A 10000-nucleotide genomic window follows, 5' to 3' on the forward strand; every position below is an offset into this window, starting at 1 on the left:
GCGAGAGAGAGAGAGAGAGAGAGAGAGAGAGAGAGAGAGAGAGAGAGAGAGAGAGAGAGAGAGAGAGAATGAGTGAGACATATACATTTATGTATTTTCTCTATTCAGGGATAAAGTTTAGCTTGTAGACACTTTTGTAATCTCTCTTATAGTCTTATCTTCCATTTCTTTCTTTCTTTCTTCCTTTTTTTCTCTTGTCTTCTTACTATACTTTTCTTTTCTTTTTTTCTTGTTTCTTTTCCTTTCTTTTTTTTTTTTTTTTTTTTTTTTTTTTCAGTACACTTGAAGATTTTTAATATAATTTGTAACATGCCAGGAATTTATTCCTTAACTGTTACAAACTACGAATATGTATTTATATTTCTCTCTCTCTCTCTCTCTCTTTCTCTCTGTTTTGTGTGTATATGTATGTTTTTCTCTGTATGTGTGTATGCTTGTGTGTGTGCATATACGTATATATGTATGTATTGTATATATACATATATCATTACACGGAACAATGATTGCTGTTATAAATTACGTAAGGAGCGTTACGTGTAATAGATTACAATATAATGTGAATTGAAGTTAGTTAGGTAAATTAATTATTAATTCTTATATTTGTAATGATCAATATATTAGAGGGAGGAGAAAGAGGGGAGAGTGAATGAGAGAGGATAGGGGGAGAGAGAAAGAGAAGAAGATAGAGAAAGAAAGAGATAGAAATAATAATTTCCATTTTACATATCATTACAATGCGCGTTACGAGTTGATATTACGTTATAAATTTTACGTTAGTAACGTAAGAGAGCAATAGAAAATAAAAACGAGTGAGAGAGAGAGAGAGAGAGAGAGAGAGAGAGAGAGATAAAGATAAAGATAGTGATGGAGATAAACGATAACTTAACTGAAATACCGGTGTTACGTATTACGTCTATTACATTAATGCAATAGGAGTACCAGTTACGATGTAATTCTTATTCCTACGTTAGAAACATCGAATCTGTCAGAGTGAAATTTAAAAAAAAAAAATATATATAAGAAATAGAGAGAGAGAGAGAGAGAGAGAGAGAGAGTGGAGAGATGAGAAGAGGAGTGGGGGGAGAGGGATGAATAACTTAAACGTGATCTCGTATTACGTATTGCGTCGATTACAATGCTCTATGAGTACAAGTTACAATGTAACAATGTACAATCTATGTTACGTTGGTAACATTGAAATGTGTATCAGAGAGAAATAAAAATGAGAAAGAGAGAGAAAGAGAGAGAGAGAGAGAGAGAGAGAGAGAGAGAGAGAGAGAGAAAGATAGATAGATAAATGATAACTTTAACCGAGATCTCGTATTATTTATTATCTTCATAATTCGTATACTTTTTTCTCTCTCTCTCTCTCTCTCTCTCTCTCTTTCTCTCTCTTTCTCTCATTCTATTTCTCTCTCTTTCGTACGTTTTACTTAATTACGCGATCAAAGTACGTAAATAAAGATGTAAATATTATAAAGGAGAAATAAAATCAATGCGTAAAATATCTTATCGACGTGATGAAAATAAGTTTTGAACGTATAAAATTGTCACCATTTCGTTCGGTCATATAATAATAATAATAATAATAATAATAATAATAATAATAATAATAATAATAATAATAATAATAATAATAATAATAATAATAATAAGAGCATTGTTCAATAAATGTTCATTTATAAATGGTCATTGAACGACTTTTTTCTTTTTCTTTTTTTGCTTTTTTTTTCTTTTTTCCTTTTTTCTTCTTTCCTTTTTTCTTTTTTGTATTCCTTCTTTTTTTTTTTTTCTTTTGTTTTTATTTCCCTTTTTCTCGTCTTATTCATCCTTAGATCTCGTTGCTTTTGGCAAATTGATATTTCGAATAGGAGCTTTAAAAATGAGCCTTCTGTAATATTTTCAACGACAAAAATGGAACGCTTTTTTCTATCTCGATCGAAAATTGAAGATATATGTTTTTATGATGAATCTCTCTCTCTCTCTCTCTCTCTATCTCTATATCTCTTTATCTCACTCTTTTCCTTGTTTCTCTTTGAAATCATTCAAAAAAAGACAAAAAAGAAGAAGAAGAAAAAACAATAATACTCATACTCTATCATTTTTCTCACTTGTTCTCATTCTTTTTCTTTATCAAGCGGCAATCTTGTCGCTGATATCGTTTATCTTTATAGTGGGAGAACTACGTAACACGATCCCATATTCCGATAATGCGAATCTTGATATTTGATGAGTTAACATTCAGTAAGAGAAAGAGAGACATACGGATAGATATATAGATAGAGGCAGATAGATAGAGGAGTGAGAGAGAGAGAGAGAGAGAGAGAGAGAGAGAGAGAGAGACTTATACTTGTCGTTTAGATTACATTAAACGAGTGTTGAAATGACGTGTATGTATATAAAGTATCTCTTTATTCACGTTAATTAACAAAGAAGTGACGATTTCTTTTTTTCTTTTTTCTTTTTTTCTTTTTCTTTGTTCGTTTTCCTTTTTTTTCTTTTTTTTCTTTTCTTCTTTTTTTTTTTTTTGTCTCAACCCATCATCTATCTTTCTTATCTTGCTCTTATCTTTCACTGTTTATCATCTCAATTGTAGTTTTACGAAGAGAAACAACTTTGATATCATTTAAGATAGAGCAAGAGAGTGAGAGAGAGAGAGAGAGAGAGAGAGAGAGAGAGAGAGAGAAAGAGAGAGTAAGAGATGTGAGTTTTCCTCATTGATCAGAATGTATGTATGTATGCATATATGCATATATGCATGTCTATTGTAAATATCTGAAAACGTTGCATGAGAATTTGGTAGTGTTACATATATGTATATACATATATACATGCATATTTAGGTGTCTGTGTGGGTACGTATATATATATATATATATATATATATATATATATATATGTACAAAAGCTTATAAATTTGCTACGAGTTATTAAAACTACTTGTTGCATATTATTCTCATCTTAGAATATATGTGTGTGTGTGTGTGTGTGTGTGTGTGTGTGTATATATATGTATAAATTTGTAAAGTTTTATATAGATTAACTATATGAGGTGTTGAAATTATAATTGAGAGAACAACTTGTTTGATAATTTTTTAACATACTTTTATATGCACATACATAAGCATATATATATATATATATATATATATATGTATATTTATATACATACATGTATGTGATATATTATGCATGCTCTTATTTCTGGTTTTTTTTTTCTTTTCTTTTTTTGTCGTAACAAGACACACCTATTTCGGGATCGTGTCTAAGGTGTGATCAGATAAATCGGTCTGACGTTACGTGCAAAATTTTGTGCCAGTTGTGTAGACGTGTACATAATATATTTGCACAATGTCGTGAATATTTTTTACAAAGAGTATATCGCGCGTTCCTCCTTCTCTTTCTGTCGTTTTTATGGTCGGCCGAACGGGAATAAAACGTGCTCTGCCTTCATGCGTTCTCATCCATATGCATACTAATGGTAATCCTCTATAGTGACTTATTTATTATAAGAGCATGTGTTCTTATAGTTCTAATCTGATTAAAAAGAAAAAAAAAAGAAAAAAAAAAGAAAATAAATAAATAAATAAATAAATTAATTAATTAATTAAAAAATGAGACTATAGAGAATCTATCGTTATTAATATCTTATTGTTATTATAATTATTATTATACTTAAGATGTCTGTAAGATCTGTTAAAGTTTCAGTGAATATCATAGACATTTTTTTTCTTAACAATTTTACCCAACAATTACATTTTCTTTTTTTTTTTTTCTTTTTCCTACAAAAATTAATTTTCACTTCATATCCTAAGTTGTCCGTTTCTTTTTCTTTTTTTCTTTTTATACTATGCAGTATATTATTTAATATAATAATTTCAAATTATTATTTTTATTCATTATTATTATTATTATTATTATTATTATTATTATTATTATTATTATATTAAATTTATCAAACATTTTATTAAATAATATATTAATCCAATAATAATAAAATATCTTTATTAAAATAATACAAAAAGTTATTATTATTATTTTATATATTAAAAAAACACTTAACACTATATATAGTAATAATAATAATAATAATAACAATAATAATTTTTATTATCATAATACACTAGTGTTTAATTATTATTATTATTATTATTATTATTATTATTATTATTATATATTATATTAACATACCACCTAGAATAACTTATCATCATATTATAATATCTCTATAGGATACGCAAACACAAACACAAACACAAACACACACACACATATACATAGACACATATACAATATATAAAATAAAAAAATAGTTATTACTACAACTTCGAACGAATCTTTAAATAATTTATATAATTTGTCATGGGTAAATATTAATAGTAAATTGTATTAAAAATTATTAAATAGAAGAATGTCGTTTATAGTAAAATAATAAATTATTTATATTGTATTAATATAATAATGAGATGTCAATTAATACTAATAATATGTTACATTATAAATTATTAACGAGATGCATTTACAAGATGGAACCAACGATGTACATGCATAATATACATGTATCTTACATTTCCGATGTAGCTGTAGGTGTCTCAGTGATAAATCAAAGCCAAGAGCGATCCGTTGTATTTGTGGCAATCTATTCATCTTAAGGTCATACACACATATATACCGAAGCTATAATGTTCCTAATTTGCAGCGTTAACCTTGCTGATACGCGGAGATCCCTGTGCCAGGAGTAGAAGGAGGTGATCGTGGGTATGACGAAGGGTGGGGATGAGGGGATCTGAGGTGGTTAGAGGGAGACTGAGGAGGGGTTTGGGGAGGGGTGAATGGGATGGAGGAGGACGCGCTACGTAATCATTACGTACGTCTACCTTACTTAACCGGTCTCGTTTTGTTATGTAAAGTTATGCCAATATATAAAGATACATTACATCCGTGCATACATGCATTGCTGCATAAATACGTATATATATATATACATATATATATATATATATTGATACGTGACTTCTTTCAATTTGAAATTCTTCCGATAGTCAAATCGGAAATGCGCGTATTGTTTGTTCTCTATTGATGAAATTGTAAATCCGTTCTAATTTTAAATAAGAGAAAGATATATATAGGTAGATAGATGGTGAGAGAGAGAGAGAGAGAGAGAGAGAGAGAGAGAGAGAGAGAGAGAGAGAGAGAGAGAGAGAGAGAGAGAGGGAGAGAGAGAGAGAGAGAGATTTTTAAGGAGCCTTTTAATTTTTCATTTCTTTTTTTTTTTTTTTTTTTTTTTTTTTATTGATAATATAATCAAATGTTTTTTCTATTTTTGTTTTTTTCTATTTCTTTTTTCTATTTTTCTTTCTTTTTTTTTTTCAACGTATTTGTTAAAATTCTTTACTTTTTGTATTATCTGTAATTTTTGTTTTTATTATTACATAAGAGAAACAGATAGATAGATAGATTTTTGAGAAGCTTCTTAATTTTTCATTTCATTTCTTTTCTTTTTTTTTTTCATTGATAATATAATTAAATATTTTCTCTATTTTTTTTTTTTTGTTTCAATGTGTTTGTCAAAATTATTTATTTTTTGCATTATCTGTAATTTTGTTTTTTAATTATTAAGAAAGAGAAAGAGGCCGATAGGTAGATAGATTTATAGAGTTAGATAGATAGAGAAAGAGAGAGAGAGAGAGAGAGAGAGAGAGAGAGACGATTTTTGAGTATCTTTTTAATTTTCCGTTTCCTTTTTTTTTTTGTTCGATAATATTATAATTAAATGTTATGGTTTTCATTCTTTCTTTCTTTCTTTTTCTTTTTTTTTTTTTCGTTTTTTCTTAATTCGTTTAAATTATAATTTTGACTTTGTTATACGTAAATTTTTTTCTCCCTTCTTCTTTTTTTTTTCCTTTCTCATTGAATATTTTAATATTGTCTCGTTAATATATAATGAAACAAGATAGTATTAGTTATATTTATTAGCAAGTTCTTGTTACAAGTGAGTGAGTGAATGATTGAGTGAGTGAGTGAGTGAGTGAGCGAGCGTGTGAGCGAGTGAGTCGAGTCGAGAGGAATGAAGTCGAGTTAACTCGATTTGAGTCTCTAATCGAGTGTGCGAGAGAGTAAAATAGATGGTATGTATGAGGAACTTGAATTTCCTTTCTTAAGACGTATTGTATCGAGTTACAACTCGATTACCGAAGCGCTCTCATGTGCGTTGGCGGCAACGATGATTCAGTTAAGAAAATTTTGCAAGTTCAAGTTCACGATCGTGATTATTTCATATGGCACACGACACTAATATCGACGTTAATTCTGTTTTTATTTTTTTTGGTTTTTTTTTGTCTTTTCTTGTCTCTTTTCTTTTTCTTCGCTTCCACCTCCATCGATAACGAACGAGTCCTTAATTACTTTAGATTGGACGAAACGAAATTTTTTTATATAAGAAAAAAAAAAAGAAAAAGAAATAAAAAATTAGTAGACAAGGACGTTATGGATTTTTATTTTTATTTAGCTAAAATGGAAGAAAAGAAAAAACGAATTAATTACCATTAATTAAATACCAAATAAATATCAATTAATTACGAATTTTACATTATTAGAAATTTTTCATTATCGTATTGTAGATTTATGGTATGATCTTTATGACTTTTTTTCTTTTCTTTTTTTTTCTTCTTTTTTCTTTTTTCTTTTTTTTTCTTTTTATTCATATATATAAATATATATTTTTCGAATTTTGAACAAAAGAATAAGTATTGGAAATTTTTTTTTTTTATAAAAATAATATTGCAGATTTTATCGGATCGTAATATATTACTGGGGTGAATTCGAATAAGAAGAAAAGAAAAAAAATTTGCAAAAGTTTTGGATCGATCTATGAAAGAGTTTTTGGATTTTTGAAAAGTAAAAAAGAAAAAAAAAAGAAAACAAAAAAAGGAAAGAGTAGATTTTATTATAAAATTTCGATTCGATACTAACAGATTTTTTTCCCCCACAAAAGTTCAAATAACGCAAAACAAAAATGGCAGATTTTGTTTTATTTACGGCAGAAACAAATGTTACGAAGGAATTCAATTTCGATTTGGATATATTATATATTTATATGGTGTAAAAAAAACAAAAAAAACAAAAACAAAAAACAAAAACGAAACACGTTACAAATAAATTTCGATTGGATTTTAATTTAATGCTAATATAAGATTTGCAATCGTCCCCATATAATTTTGTTGAAAATTTAAATTCAAAAAAAAAAAAGAATAAAGAAAAAAGAAAGAAAAAAAAATAATAAAAATAAGCAAACATTTAATTTATTCTATAAATATATACGTACACATACACACACACTCACACAAATATATATATATATATATATATATATATATACACGTATATGAATTATGTTTTATTAAGAAATTATATTAAAAAAATATCGATTCGATTTGAACGTAATAAAATTTACAATCGTCTAGAGATCTTCTCGATTGGAAGTATTACACGTTCTCGTTATCGATCATTATAATTAATGAAGCAGGATTATGTATAATTAACGAGCGTCTGCTTTACCTCCTGTACGTCTCCCGTGAGTAACAAGGAGCTCTGGTATCGTCGATCTTCAAATACGATTACCTAAGTCTCGTGTGAAATATTAACTAATTCGTATATTCTGTTCATCGAATACTATATATATATATATATATATATATATATATATATATACACAAATACATACTTATATATATATGTATATGTATATATAGTATTACCAATGTTGGGTAGGCGTCAACGAGACTACACCCTTTTAAGAGATAATAATGTCTTATCATACTCCTTATTTCCAATACATACAAACGTTTTTACATACACATGTACATATACGTATTATACATATATCTATATACGTATATGTATATATATATATATATATATATATATATATATATATATATATAATTAATACTTGTAAAACGTATTAAAGTATACTACAAAGTCTGCAGAGAGTTCTGAGTGTCGACATATTTAATTATACTGTCACCATACTTCGTTATTTGTTTCAATGGCGTTGGAAAAAAAAAAAAGAAATAAAAGAAAGAAAGAAAAAAAGAATCATTTCGCGATTGACTTACAATATGCATATCTGTTATGTTAATATTTTTACTTTTTCATCATTATTTTATGTGATATCTTTTCATTCATATATAATAATTGTTTTACTAACTTACGACGAAATATACATATATATATACATTTTTTTTATTTAATTATAAATGATATAATTATTACTGACGAATTATAGACGAATATTATTATATTTTCTATGTAATTTATAAAAATAGAAGCTCATTACTGATTTATCGATGGATTGATATTTATTGTTTTTAATTATATAATGTATATATGTATAAGGGTTGAGAAATATATAACAAATTTCAAACAACACTTTTTCTTATGAAACGAATTTTTATAATTCGTTTTTATATTATTTATGTAAAATGTATTCGACATTATCAATGATATTTTGTTATTTATGAATTTATTAAAATAAATAAATAAATAAATTGATAATATATATATATATATATATGAAATGATTTAGATAAAATTGCAATAAAAGTTTAAAAAAATTACAATAAATAAATTCATATTAATATATAAGAAAAATATTTTAGCAAATATCAAAACTAATTTGATCCAAAGGATAGTTAATGTTTAGTTAAAAATGAAATCCATATTCCGTTAATTATTCATAATACGATAGAATAGGTTATATGAAAAGGTACATGTGTCTTCGTGTATACATTTACGCATGTGTGAGTCGTGTAATTTCTGTGATTATCTTTAATTAGTGACTAACCTCGGAACACACTATTATATACATATACATATACGAATACATATATATATATATATATATATATATATATATATATATATATAACTATATATCTATATATGTAAAAATAAATATATATATACACACATATATATATATATATACATGTGTATATATGTGTATAAAGTAAATAAAGATAACGTTTCAAATAATTACTATGTAAAAAAAGAAAGGAAAAAAAAAAGATCTTTTAGTATGCATTTTTTCTAAGTAAGAAAATTAACATAAGAATATTTCATTTCAATCAAATAAAATCTCTAAAAGAAATTTTCTTTTCATTCGTGGACATTTGTTAAAAAAATTGATTCGAATTAAAAGAACATATAATACTAGATTAGGATTAAATTATCTTTAAGCGAAATTTCAATTTCGAATGCTTCGTCAAACATTATTGAGACTTTTTTAGTATGTATTTATCTTTCTTTCTTTTTTTTTTTTTCTTTTTCTTTTTCTAGATAATAGAATCAAGAACTGTTCATTTCAATTAAATAATATATCTGAATGAACTTTCTTTTTATACTTTTTTATTTGTTTAAAAGATTGTAATTCGTTTAAGGATGATGTATAAAACCTGATAAGGGATTAAAATACGTGTGTAATTCTTTATTTCTGATATTTCATCTTACGTTTAATTTATGTGTGTATGTCTATATATTATTAGTGTCTTAGAAAGAAAATAGAATTATATACGATTAATTAAGCTCATCGTTACCAATCATAATTTCATAGATCTTTGCTCGTTAATCATATGCAAGAATGATTCTTTCTCTCTCTCTCTCTCTCTCTCTCTCTTTTTCTCTCATAGTGTGAGGAATTAAAATAACAATTATAACATTCTCCTCTTGTTTGATAATTAATGATCGATATTGGCCAATTATGTACAAGTATATCGTTAACGATATAAAATAATTAAATGTCGGTAATATTGGGTAAATAAATGACGTTAGAATTTCTATTATTTTATATATAAATGTAATTAAAGAGAATTGTTCAATTTTTTTTTTCCTTTTTTTTTTTTTTTTTTTTTTTTTTATTACTATTTGATATGAAAATAAAGGGCATTATTATTATTATTATTATTATTATTATTATTATTATTATTTGTTTTTTTTTTGT

The 10000-nt window shown here is 25.9% G+C and overlaps 1 protein-coding gene across 6 annotated transcripts in view; it reads left to right on the forward strand.

The window, feature by feature from the left end:
• Positions 1-10000, forward strand: part of LOC124431517 (microphthalmia-associated transcription factor) — a 150703-nt gene that overhangs the window by 80018 nt on the left and 60685 nt on the right. The gene's annotated exons all lie outside the window — the stretch shown is intronic.

Source organism: Vespa crabro, chromosome 21, assembly GCF_910589235.1.
Source record: "Vespa crabro chromosome 21, iyVesCrab1.2, whole genome shotgun sequence".
Classification (NCBI taxonomy): domain Eukaryota; kingdom Metazoa; phylum Arthropoda; class Insecta; order Hymenoptera; family Vespidae; genus Vespa; species Vespa crabro.